Raw genomic sequence first — 13,785 nt, 5'->3', positions numbered from 1 at the left:
AGTATTCCATCATCAGTGTCCTAAAAAGTATTTAACCACTTAATTAAGAAGAACATAAAATAATTTAAGTTTTGACTAAGGTTAATGTAAAATGTGGTTAATACTTACAGGTTAATACATGGAAATAGCCACTAAATATGGGGGTAAAACCCTTTAAAAATTACTAAATGAAATTTAGTTTACATTATGTCTAGTTTAAAATTAAGATGGTAAAGTTACCGTTGGATTGGTAACATGACGACATATGACTCTACATTAAGTTGCAAGTCCTGAGACGGCATGTCTACGAGGACTATATTAAAGCAACTGTCATTTCAATCAGTTACTTTAATAAAGTCCTCGTAGATATACCGTCTCAGGACTTGCAACTTAATGTAGAGTCATATGTCGCCATGTTACCAATCCAACGGTAACTTTACCATCTTGTGGCATACCAATGTGGACCCACCTTAAGGAAAAATCTGCTTGGAAGAAGAGTGTTGATTATACTTGAGCACCTTACGGTTTGGAGTTACGCAAAGTTAGTTCACTGGGGTCTGCGTACGTAATAAAATATATTAACTGAAATATTATATGCTTGGATTATTAAGCCTAAAAAATAAATAATTTAACCCTATATTACATGAATTTTAAATATGCAAACTAAAAATCTTTTTTTCATTGTATATGGCTTTAATTATAAACATAAATGTTCCCTAATTTAATTTTTGAGTCGGCCCCCCGTTTTTGGAAAATACAGAATGTGTACTGTAAGCAACAATATGTAATTAAACAACATTTAGTGAAATAAAAATTTATTATGTGAAAACTTTATTCGGTATGAAAATTATTAAAACAATTAGAAGTTGTAGTAAAATAAAGAAATATTTTACACTTTTGGCATTGATCTGTGGAAGTTCCTTTACAATTAGGATATTTGTATCTTTCTTTCTTTTCAAAATATATTGGCCAGTGACTCATTCCATCTTTTCTGACCTCTGCACAGGGAATGGGTGCTGTTGCATGGTATTTCTTTTTCTTTTCCTCATATGCTGTGGATACATTTGAACTAGACGGACGCCCTCTTTTAGAACAATTTACTTTATTTTTCATACACAGAGTTTGTGCAATTTCTGCCTTGAATTCCAATAAGGGCAATTGTTCCTTTTTTGGTATTTTTAAAGCAGTGCAGTCTTCTCTATATAAAAGCCATGTTTGAACAACCATAATATCAATAAAGTGATAAAAGAATTTGAGGTACCACTTTTTGGACCTAATTGATATTCTGTATAGAGCAATAAGCGAGTCGAGCAAATCAACGTTCCCATACTCTTATTGTATAAGAGGATAGATAATGGACACTCAATTTCAATATATTGCTTAGATATACGATCCCACCTCTTCTTTTTGCCACATGGATAAATAAGCTCCTGCGCATGAGCTTTATTGTCATACCACTTCACAACAGTCAGGGGAGTACCATTGATAATAGTTTTCTGTTTCTGAAATAATCGACGCCCTTGTTTTTTCAGTACTTTGTCCTATATCAAATCACAATCAGCGAGTCTATTTTACCTTACAGTCCCTACACATTGTATACCATTTTTTGCCAATTCCAATTGCAAGTTGATACTATTAAACCAATTGTCAAAGTATAATTTGTGATTTTGGTGTTTTAGGATAATCTCTGATAACCTGAGAACGACATTACCAGCTGAACCAATATCGGTTAGAGTATGAGGTTCTTTTCCAGTATATATTTCGAATTTATACATCAAACCAGAAGTATCAGATAAAATAAAAAATTTGTACCTCCACTTTTCGGTTTTTTTGGGTTATACTATTTTAGACTGCTTCTTTCTTTGAAAGGAACAATTTGTTTATCTATTGACAAGAACTCTTCAAGGGAAATTGTAGAACATACTTCATTCACTTTAGTGATCAATGGTCTTATTTCGTATAATTTATCATAATCTGGAGACTCTTTAGATGGTTGTTTAGTATTCTCGCTCATATGTAAATTTTTTTTAAATCATTAAATCGATTTACAGACATTACATCGGCTACTTGGGTAATCCTCGTTTTTGGATTCCAAAACATTCGTTGTCGTGGTAGTTTATATATAGATATGTAGCATGACATAACAATAAATTGTTCAATTTCATGTTTTGTTATACTAAGTGACTTATTTGGACTTTGTTGAACACTATATAAATTTAACTGCTCTATTAGAGTTCCAATCAACTCAGTAATTAAAAAATTGAGTATAGTATTCTATTTGTTGTTTTATTTCATGTGACATAGGTATATTACCTTTCCACTTGGGAATAGGTAATGCAATTTTTGTTTTGCTAACCTTCCATTGGTAGGCTACTTTTATTTTTTTGGCTTTAGGTTTGGAAGAATCATCCACCTCATCATCAGAGACAATATCATCATCCCATGTTAGAAATGTCACTCATGAGATGAGTCTAAAATATTTACTTACACATGCATCAATATTGTCAGAAGGTAAAAAACAGGGATCATCATTATCAGCGTCATTATCCTTTAATTCGCTGTCATCAGAATCATCTGGCACTGGTTTTATAACAACATTTGCATTTCTGCTACTTCGATTTCCATAGAATCGATTTACACTAATTTCAGATAGTTCCATGACTCAATTTCATAAAATTGCCTCAAAGCAACACCTGTTTATAACTTGATTTGTGATTTAGGAGTTTGCGCGATTACTTAGAATGTGTCTTTCAGTACGCAATATGCAGTTTTAATTTACTTAATAAAATAAAGTTTGGTTTTCTAACGGAAATTAATTCCGGTTTTGCCTTAAAGCTACGGTATGAAATATAGGGTTAATATTATAAATAAATATGAATATCTGAATCAACAATTTGTATTTTAAACAATTGTATTGGTACAATTTACAGTTCTTTATGGTAATTCACTAATGGATTATTCATTAGCTAATATTAGTTTGTATTGATAAAACTATATATATTACATATATAGTATTTTTATTATACCGAAAATATTGTAAATTGGTTTAAACAATAAAGTTGATATTTGCCTCGCTCAAATAATTAATTTAGCTAACTACTCAAATACGAATATGTAAATTTCAGTAAATTTCCTAGTCGGAGTGTATTTCCGTCATATGTATGCAAAGCTTTGAACTGTTGATACTGATGACCGAACAAAATATAATAGATTGCACATAGATGTATTTGTAAAATATTTAGTAAAGCATTTTTAGTATTGCATATATACTGATTAAAATGAATCAGTAAATATATCAGTAATTTTGTCAGTGACATCTTTGATGTAAAGAAGAAAATCTTCTTTATGATGAGGGCTGGGTCCTTGGATTGAGATTGAGTTAAAGAATAATGCCTTTGGATGCTCCTATTGATGTAATTTTCGCTGTAAGCGTTTAAAATGAGGGCTTGTTTGCCCTCATTTTAAACGGCGAGTTTTCGTTAAACAGGGTGATGAAAACCTTGGGATTGATTGGTCTTCATGATATCGTTGAGAAACGATAGAAATGAATAAGTTTGCACCTCCATCGAGAATTGGACTCTAGGATGTATACCACACAGATGACTTTAAAAAGACACCAAATCATCTCTACCATGTGGCCAAATGACAAATGTATCGTCAATTTATCGTATCCGACATGTGGGTATAAGCATTGATGTGGATAGGACTCGGGCGTCGAAGTCTTCCATAAATATATATACGCAATTACTAGAGATAGTGGCGAGTCCATTAAGGCCTTTTTACTATCTCTATCTGCTAAAACAAATTAACTAGAGAAAAATCATGTAGGGGATAAGATACTTATACACAAATCTCCTTTATTCACCGCAAAATGTAAATTTTTCAAAAAATGTTACATAACCCCTTCATCCACTTGCTCCTTTATTAATAACTTTTATTTGAACTTAGATGATTGTACAGACTAGGGAAATGACCACGGCTCTAATATAAAGAGAAAAAATAAAGGTGGTCAAGCTCGTATTTGTAAAGAGTCTCCTCGTACTTTTTTATACCATGTGGATGCCACACCCTTAATTTAGTCATTGGTGATGCTGCTATAACTTGTTTATAATCAATTTTTTTTTAATTGTACAACGTTAATACACATTTTTTTTCTGCTTCTCCAGGACATACAAAATTTTAACTGACAATGTGCCTTAATCTTTATTTTATTGTGAATTGTGTTTCGATTCGGTGGTGTATCCAGTTGTTCCAACCTAATTAGTACGATAAAATTTCTCTAGTCTGGTTTTTAAAAAAGGTAATTTAATTGACTCTATTATCGAATTTGTTTGGTTTTTACTAGATTATTTTTTAATTTGCACTAAATTTTTATATTCTTGTATGAAAGGACGCCAAATTTTGTTTTGCCCGGGGCGCTCAAAACTCTAGAACCGTGTCTGACACAAGTGGGTAGGACCTTTGATATTAAGAATTCTATATAGGTAAGGTTAAAATAAAATTATTGATTTTATTACAATTATAGGTAAATACTACTTATTGAACTTCTTGATTAGATTGTAATTATAGGAAAATACTCTTTATAAATAATTATCTTTAAAAAAGATTTATATATGTCTGTGTATAAGTGTATAACGTTTATCATTTATTTTATTATTTCTTGTCTTCCATGATCGGTTGTGTAAAGAAATAGAAGGAAACGACTGAATAAAAAATATCACAAGATTGAAAAAACTTGTAGAAAATCCATCGTCTTCGGACCGACAAACATTAAACGAATTTTCTTAGAGAAGATTTTCGGAATTTCCCGGCGTTTTCACGCAGCTAAAAGGGAGAAAACTCAAGAAGTTCCCAATCTTTGGCATAGTATCCTCACTAAAACTTTCATCAGGATATCCAGAGGCGTTACACACCATGATGTTTTAAAACTATTTATACTGCGATGTGTTTAGTCTCTGCATAATGGTTCTCCAAATTGGTAAACAAAAATTACTTAAAAAACAATCAAAAAACTTGGGTCATATTATTGTTTAGAATCAGTTTACAAAACTTGATGTATATTACAAGGGAATTTTTAATTAACTACTGTTTTTCAACATAAATACGGGTTTTTCGTCGTGTTCGCACTTCCAATACCTATCTCATTGTATCATTCCATGAATTATGCTTTACATTCATTTCCCTAGCTTCTTCATTAGTCCATCTTTTCTTTAGGCTTACTGATCTGCGTCTATCTCTGAATTGCCCTTGTAGTATTTTAAATCACCTTGTATTTATTAAAACACCGAAGCGTATTTTCAATGTATTTCCATTTACAGAAATTTTTCCGTTTACGTTTGGTTTTTATCAAGTTGGGCGAATCATGTCACTGTACAATGGGTCGCTGAAGTGGTCATTTCATTGCTTAGTTCCGATTGAGCTTTAAATTTGTTTTTCGTTTTTCCTTTTTTGTCATGAAAATATAGTGACAGTAGCAGTTCAATGTGTAGTTGCAGTTTAAAGTTGGATTTGAAATTTTGACAGGAAAGGAGCTCGGCGTGTAATCTTTAGAAAGCCGGCAGATCTTGTTTGTGGAAAGTTATATGTATTATGTCCTAAATGAAAGATTCGTAAGGTGCTACAACGATATAAGGGGTCTATATGTTTTTGATGAAGTTTTGAAAAACCAAGCTTTAAAGATTGCCGTTAGTTAACCTGAAGCTCGATTATCCAGCCCAATTTCAGCTTCCTTCGTCTATTTGTTTATCCCTGGTCATTCCATAACATTTAGCAGCTTGTGAGACGCATTTTTGTTATTTTGCAGTGTTTACAAAACCAGTTCCAGCCCCAAAACTTTTAAGTTAGACATTTTCCATGAATAATTGTTTTCATGGCAAGTTAGAAAATTTTAATAAATGAAATTATAAACGTTAGGTATTGGCTAACTGTTATCTTATATACTAAAACGCTAAGCCCTTTTCTTGTCCACCACTTTACTCAAAAGCCATATTGGATAATTAAAATATTTTTTCGGAATATTATTAGTATTACGTATGAGATTGTCAAGATATACTTTTGGTACAAAAATTCACTTCCGGTTTTGAGATGACCGGAAGTTAAAATTTACTTTAAGTTTTAGACCCCACAATGTATATATGGATCGAAAGGTCTCGTCGAGACGAATCTAAATATGTACTTCCGGTTGCAATCCGACACCGGAAGTGACCCGAAACGCGCATGAAACGTCAAGATATAGCAAATCTGACACCGGATTCGTGATCAGCATGCAAAATTAACTGCTAAATGATATCCATGTCGACATTTGATGAACTAAAAATTGCATTCCGGTTTTGAGGTCGACTTCCGGTTTCGTTTTTATTAGTCAAATCAATAGAGAATTAAACGTAGAGTTCAAAAATGTAAGTTCACGAAATTATCAGTTATAGTTTTTGAGTTATTGATAAAAATATTTTTACTTCCGGTCATTGTATATATTGTATATTTTTCTCGCAAAATAAAAATTTTATTTAAAAAACTCGATGTCGAGTTGGTCCGCTAGTGTTAATTATTCTTATAAAGTTTTAAAATTTATTCTTGACATATGACAGCATTATTTCCTTCTGACACTTGGTTGGGACATACCTATCATAAATTAAATTTTTTTTTTGTTTTGTATTTAAAAAGGTTAACCTCGATGCCATAGTTTCATTTAAAAATATATTTTTTATTTGTAATAATTTATTTCCGCTACCAAATGTGGCCCAAGAATAATTTAAATTCTTATAGTGTCTTTAACTTCTGGAGTTTTTTGTAAACCGATAACACCATTGTAAGTCGTTTTTGTATTTTGTTATTATTATTTATATTTGTAAATGTTTATGGTGAGATATCAATAAATATGTAATGTTTCTCCCTAAATTAAGAGTATTATTTCCTTTAAAAAGATTCTAACCCTTTGGATGCATGTTTTAGGAAAGAAAAGCCTATCTTTCTATCCAGCAGCATGATTCTTGTAAGCAACGTCCAATTTAAATAGCTTAAGAACCTTCTTGTGTCGTTTTGTCCAGGAAATCCATGTAAGGACCTTTTTGATTTTCTTTCTTTGTAGTTATTTCTTTCCAGCCCCTTTTATTCACTTATCTACGACCCAGCTCTCCAATCAAACCAAGAGTAGCCGTTTGCAAACGTTCCGGTTTGTTTTTCTTACCCTATCTTGAGCCCAGCAGGTTCTATCCAAAATTTTCAATCCCCTACAAGTGATTCGAATGTGGTAGGCAATATAACCGCTACACCATTCTCAAATTTTTCTCCTCAGTATTCTTTTTTTTTTCATTCTTGTTATCTGATAGCCATATCCGATTAGCTGTTTGTATCTTATGTCATGTGTTATCAAATTTAAAATTTTCATAATTTCTTAGAGTCTATTTCTACAAATCCAGTAACAGTAGGAGTAAATAAAAATGGAGGGTGGCAAAATTAGACAAGAAAATTAATTTTAATAAAAAAAATATCAAAGTAATGTTATTAGTCACAAAATAGTGAAGAACTAAGATTGAAATAGTATTGGTGACAAGTTACTAACAAGGATATTTGCCAGTAATATTTGAATGAAAAATGTATAATTAATGAAGAGTAACAAGACTTTCGGTGATACAGGTCGACTATAAATATTATAAGCGTGTAAACATAGTAAATGGAAAACTATTTGAACAGGTTGAAAAGTTTAAATATCTGGGATGCTGGATATATAAGACCTTAGACTAAGAGCAGGTACTAAAAGTGTAGAATAGAACAGGCCAGAAAATTATTTCTAAAAATAAAACAATTTTTTAACAACCAAGATCTTGATCCAGCTTTACGGTACCGTATGGTAAAATGCTATATCTACAAGGTATCCCACTAGATGACATGGAAGACTAAACACTCACAATAAGCTTGTTATGACACGCATTATTTCCGCCGCATTCTAAAAATCTATTAATTGATGATTTTAAGAATGAAGAAATTTTAAAAATTTAATTTTTAAGTGTGAGTAGATATCGTAAACTTGTAGAACTTATTAAATAACGGAAAATATCGTATCTTAATATATACTTAGGCATGAAAAATACAACTTATTTCAACTGTTACAGGTTTAATATTTCCTTTGTTTATTTTCCTTATGTGGTCAATGAAACTAGAAATAAAATAGACAATAAATTGGATTTGAATTTATTTTATAAAAACTTACTTAGTTATAGTTTCATAAAGGGCTTGATTTTTCTTCTGGTAGTATCTTTCAAATTGTTCTTCTTTAGGTTATTGTTTTCTTATCAAATGTTTTCTTTATCAAAACTGTCACCTGTTATCAACTTCTAAAGGTCAATTTATTGGTTCATGGAACTAAAAGTTGTACTTTGAATTGTTGGTCCTAATAGATTGGAGACAGGATATCTTGTCATCAGTTCGTTTAAAAGTTGGATTTGTGGGTTTTTTGAGTTGTTTTTTTTTTTAGGAAAAAAGTTGAGATTTTTGGGTTCACATGTGCCAAGGGAACTAAATATATAGGAAATTTCTGGATTTAAAACTCAATTTCACCTCAACAGGATCAGGAATCAATTATATTTGTAAAATAGGCGCTTATAGCGGATTAAATTCTTGATTGAGAATTATTTTACATTAAGGTCACCTTACATGAACGGTAAGTCCTATCTAAGACCTATTATTCCATCAATCACAACTTAAACACTTTCTAAGACTATTCTTTTACTTTCAGACCTTTTACTTTTATTTTATATTCTCCTTCTCCTTCAAATCTTCTATTTGGTGGTTACTTTTTATTGGCTTCCATATAAGCTGTTCGTCGTTTGGATCTACAACTTCAAGAAGCTGATTGTAGGGTTATTGGATATATAGAAGACCAAGCTATAGACCCTTAGAAGGAAAGTGAATAATAAACTTGGTGAGAATTAACCATTTTACCTTCCCTGCAACCATCTTGTCTACCTTATCATATTTGGGATAATACTAGTCACATATTCAAATAGTTTATCTGTGGTTACATACAACTGATATATTTATAATAACCTTCTCTTCCACCAGACGTTTAGATAATTGAAACTATTGATATCTGAAATAAAAGTAACCTTAAATTATAATTAGTAGTTTAAAGTATAATTAGATTAAGTTAGATCACAAGTAAAGTTAGATATTTAGTTACTAATTAGGGGTATAGATTACAAGGTTTATTTAATTTAGTTAAGGTAGTGGTAGAAACTTAGTAGGAATAAATTACCACAAAATACAGACGGTGTGATATAATATTAAGTTAGAAACTTACCGTTGATAAAGTAGTGTACACCTAAGGTATATATATATACGCTGGGGTTATTCAAATCATTGTAATAATCCATATTATTTGCTCTAAGCATTCTTACAATTAACTTCACTATTGAATAAAAATTTAAACTATAAACATAAAGTGTAGTTCTTGACAGGTGACAATCATAGATAGATGACAACAACACCTCCGCTGGGTTATGGCTAATGGTCTGAGACGCGGCATTATTCGATAACATTGGGCCATAACATTTTACCCACTCCACTCTCCGGGTATATATTGGATTTAAACCAAATCTTAAAGAGCTGGTCCGACTACTTACCACCTTTAAATTGCAAAATAGAATATTTTTGTAACACAACTTATAATGGAAGCGAGAGTATAGTGATTAAATACCACCATGCTTTGTTTTGTTAACATCTCTAACCTCAAGAAACTTCCTCGTTTATTCTCAGACAGTTACAATATTAACCGAAGATCACCCATCATCAGCAATACAGAATAGTTTAAACTATGTATCACGAATCATTAACTAAAAATTCTTGTACCGGCAATTAAGTAGTATTTTGTTTGTTACTAATTTATTGCAATTCAATACATTATCTCTTACCAATTTATGGATTTTCACTTTGTCTGCTAAATCAATTATATGCATATTAATAAACACAGACATGTAATATTAGCATAATTACCATACTATACTTTTTTTATCTTTATCTTTATAAGACAGCAGCCTAATATGGGTTTTTTTTTATAATTTTAGCATTTAATTTACTTTGTACTGTTTGACATGAAGATGGTTTGCAAAGTGTAGAAAGCGAAACCGGTCGTTTTGGTAGAAAAATTAAATTAATTGTAAGACTTATTTTATTTCTTTTACCTATTTGAAATGGACTTACACAAGCAACACACTCATTACTTATTAAATTACTTTTTGCAGATGGTACGGTATTAAATATTCCATAAGACCATGGAACTGTTAAAGATAGTCCTTCGATTTACGTAGGCAGGCTTCGTAGCAGACTACGTCGATAATCAGATCGATACTACACATTTAATAACGGGAGAGTATTATTTACACAACATATATTACGCATAAAAGAGTTTGCTTTACAACATTGTTCATTATTTATACCACTGTTTTTCTGCCGCCTGAATGTATCAAAAATATGCACTTTTCACTGCATTTTTGAGACGGGGAGATAGAGTACCGCACAGTTCGAATATCAACTTAGACGACACACTCATCTGTACCACACTGCTCATCTGCGATTCTTTTCATTTATCTCATATCAGTGATTATCCCAACGCCTTTATAAGGCACTTATGACAAAAATATTTTGTATCACATAAGATTCAAGCCAATATTTGTAAAAACGAAAAATCAACTAATATTAATAACTTGTTTTTTTTACAACACCAACTGTAATTTTATATTAAAAAAAAAAGAACAGTCAAATATTAAAATCCACAAGGAAACTAAGTTCCTGTAGCTGGCTGTATACCATGTATCACAAAAAATGTATTTAAAATTCCATTACAAAAGGTATATAATTAATTATATACCTTTTATAAAGGATTTTTAAATAAATTTTTTAGTAGAATATTACTTTAGTATTATTATATGGACAATACAGCAACAACCGCCACCACTGATATAAATTTTTGCAGCAAACATTTGACCGAAGTCAAAGGGAAGCTTTTACAAGGAAAAATACTTTGTGTCATAAAATAAGCCTGAGAAAATGACAAAGAGTAAATATTGAGAGCAACGAAATTGATCTGTTTTTTATATAAAAAAATCTAAACCGTAAAATAATAAGAGATAAATACGAGACCCTTTTTTTGATTTATTTATTTAAGAAAAGCGTGTGTATGGCCGTCATAAAATCATCGATTTTATAAAACATACAGCAAAACGACGAAACGCAAAGGGTGGCGTAATGATATTGTGTGAGGATTTTGTCAAGCTAACAAATACAATACGATACATAATACATAATATGATGTAAAGTCGGTTCACAATTTGTTGATAGCTCACTACAAGTTTAACCCTAATTAGAAAACTGAAATACAGAGAGAATAGGTAGTACGATATAATAGTAAAAAATAACCTAAAACTGACGGTTTAAGATGGTTTCGACTAACCCACCTTGTATCTGAACGAATACAATACCTTATAATCCTATTACAGGGGTATTTTGAATGGTTAGAGATGACCGACCAGTGTCGTAGAGTATATGATTGAAACATTTATTTGAACTAAATAAATATATTTTTTAAACTGTACTTATGTAAATTGTATTTTTTAATAAAACTTATTTATTTTATTCAAAAATAAAAAGTTTCTTGTCATTTGTAAAAGTGACATTTATTTAATTAAGGAAAAAGGCGTCAAATGTCGCCTGGCAAAATTTTCAATGTGTTTTAAATGTATCCAATATTTTCGAATCCGGAGAAAACTAATAAATATTTTTGAAAAATTTAAACGCAGAATGAAAGATTACATTATTACTCTGGGCAGAAAGTCCCTGAAAACTGTTATGTAACAGGGGTGAAAATAAAAGAGAAAATATAGTATAATTTTTAATTGAAAATATTGCATGCAAAAGAAACTTTTTATTTATTCTAATAAATATTTCATTCTGCCTTTAAATTTTTCAAAAATGCTTTTCTGTTTTCTCAGGATTTGAAAAAAAAATGGATACATTTAAAACACATTGAACATTTTGACAGGCGACATTTTGCGCCTTTCCCCTTTAATACCTTACGATTACAACTACTATTACCTACCTTATATAATTACGATTAGAAAACTATTCAAATTCAAAATAAATAGGATCAACTTGGGAATCCGAGTCGTCTTGAGGATTATTAATTAGCGGTTGTGTCTAACAATTCACGTACAGCTTGTATTTTATATGACGTATTTTTTCTAGCCACATAACTTTTCATTTGTGCCCAAATGAGTTCAATTGGATTTATTTCGCAGTGGTAGGGTGGAAGTCTAAAGACTGTGATGTTTCGCCTTTCCGCCATTTTGCCAACTACGTATTTCTTGAACTTAGATTTGTGTTGCCGGGCAATTTTTAAAAGTTCTGCTTTTACCATTCCATCTTCGTAAGGCAGATACTTATTCCGCAGCAAGTCAAGAATATCCTGTTTCTTCTACGCATTCGTTGGAAGTCTTTCTACTAGTCGTCAATGATAAGGTGCATTATCTAATACTATAATTGAATTTGGTGGTATGTGTTCAATCATCTGCTCAAAATACTCTTCGAAAACATCAGCTGTCATCTTCTCGTGATAGTTTTTTGTGCTTTTGGACTGAAATTCCAACAAACCATGCTTAACAAATCCTTTTTCACCGCCAATGTGAGAAATTATCAATCTACTGCCTTTACCAGAAGGTGGGGAGATACCAGTAGACCAACCTTCCATAAAGGCTTGCCTGGAGCTTAATATATTTTTATCTGACCAAATTTTTTTTAGAGTATGACCTGAGTTTACCCACGTTTCATCCTGGTAGAAGATGGGCCTTCCTTCAGCCCGGAATTTTTGTATGGATCTTAGATAATTTCTTCTTCAACATATTATCTCCTCCCGGTCAATCAAAAGTGATTTTCGGTCTGATTTCTCCCACCGGAAATTTAATTCTTTTAAAACTTGCCACAATTTAGTTCCTCCGATATGAGGCAAATCCGGGTCGTCTCTAACTTTTAGTTTTGGTTAATTTTGTTTAGGTTTGGTATTTCTTTTTTGAAAAAAATCCATGAATCCATAAAAAAAATTCATCAATTTCAATAGGCTTTTCCCTCTCTTTAAGTGTTCGTTTGTGTTTGGGTTAGCTATACCGTGTTTTTTTCTTTCTGATAGGAACCTATATATAGTTGACTCTCCTACGCCAGTCATGTTGGCACAACTTTCGACTATGTTGCGAACAGTGTTTGTGGGATTCTGAGAAACCAGAGCATCGTGAACATTCAGGACAATAGTCTTCTCTCTTGGTGAATAGACAGACTTACTGACTGTACGCAACAGTACCGGTGTAACACTTGAACTAAATGGAATAAAAAATCACTCACGCACTGCATATAATTCGCAAAAGAAATATTCGAGACGCTAATTACTGCCGTAGATGTGGAAACACCGACGAGCCGTAAATTACATGCGATCAAAAACGTACTAAACAAAAAAATTGTTTTCGTTCGTAATAACTTCACCCTTTTAAGTTAAGTTTCGAATATAATTATATTATTAAAAATCTGGGGAATTCCATCCTAATTATCTTGCAACGAATAGTACCTTCGGATATGAATTCCAGGTTTTCTAGTAAAGTAATTAAATGCGAAGATTAGTATTGAAATATCCAAAGAGATAAGGTATTCTTATTTACAAAATTGTTAATGGTTAAATTCTTATTTTTATTAATATAATATAATAATAATCTAATATAGTATTAAAATATTATCAATATTATATATATATATATAACAGTATTAAAACAT

The sequence above is a fragment of the Diabrotica undecimpunctata genome, chromosome 4, assembly GCF_040954645.1.
Source record: "Diabrotica undecimpunctata isolate CICGRU chromosome 4, icDiaUnde3, whole genome shotgun sequence".
Classification (NCBI taxonomy): domain Eukaryota; kingdom Metazoa; phylum Arthropoda; class Insecta; order Coleoptera; family Chrysomelidae; genus Diabrotica; species Diabrotica undecimpunctata.
This window is presented reverse-complemented; position numbering follows the sequence as displayed.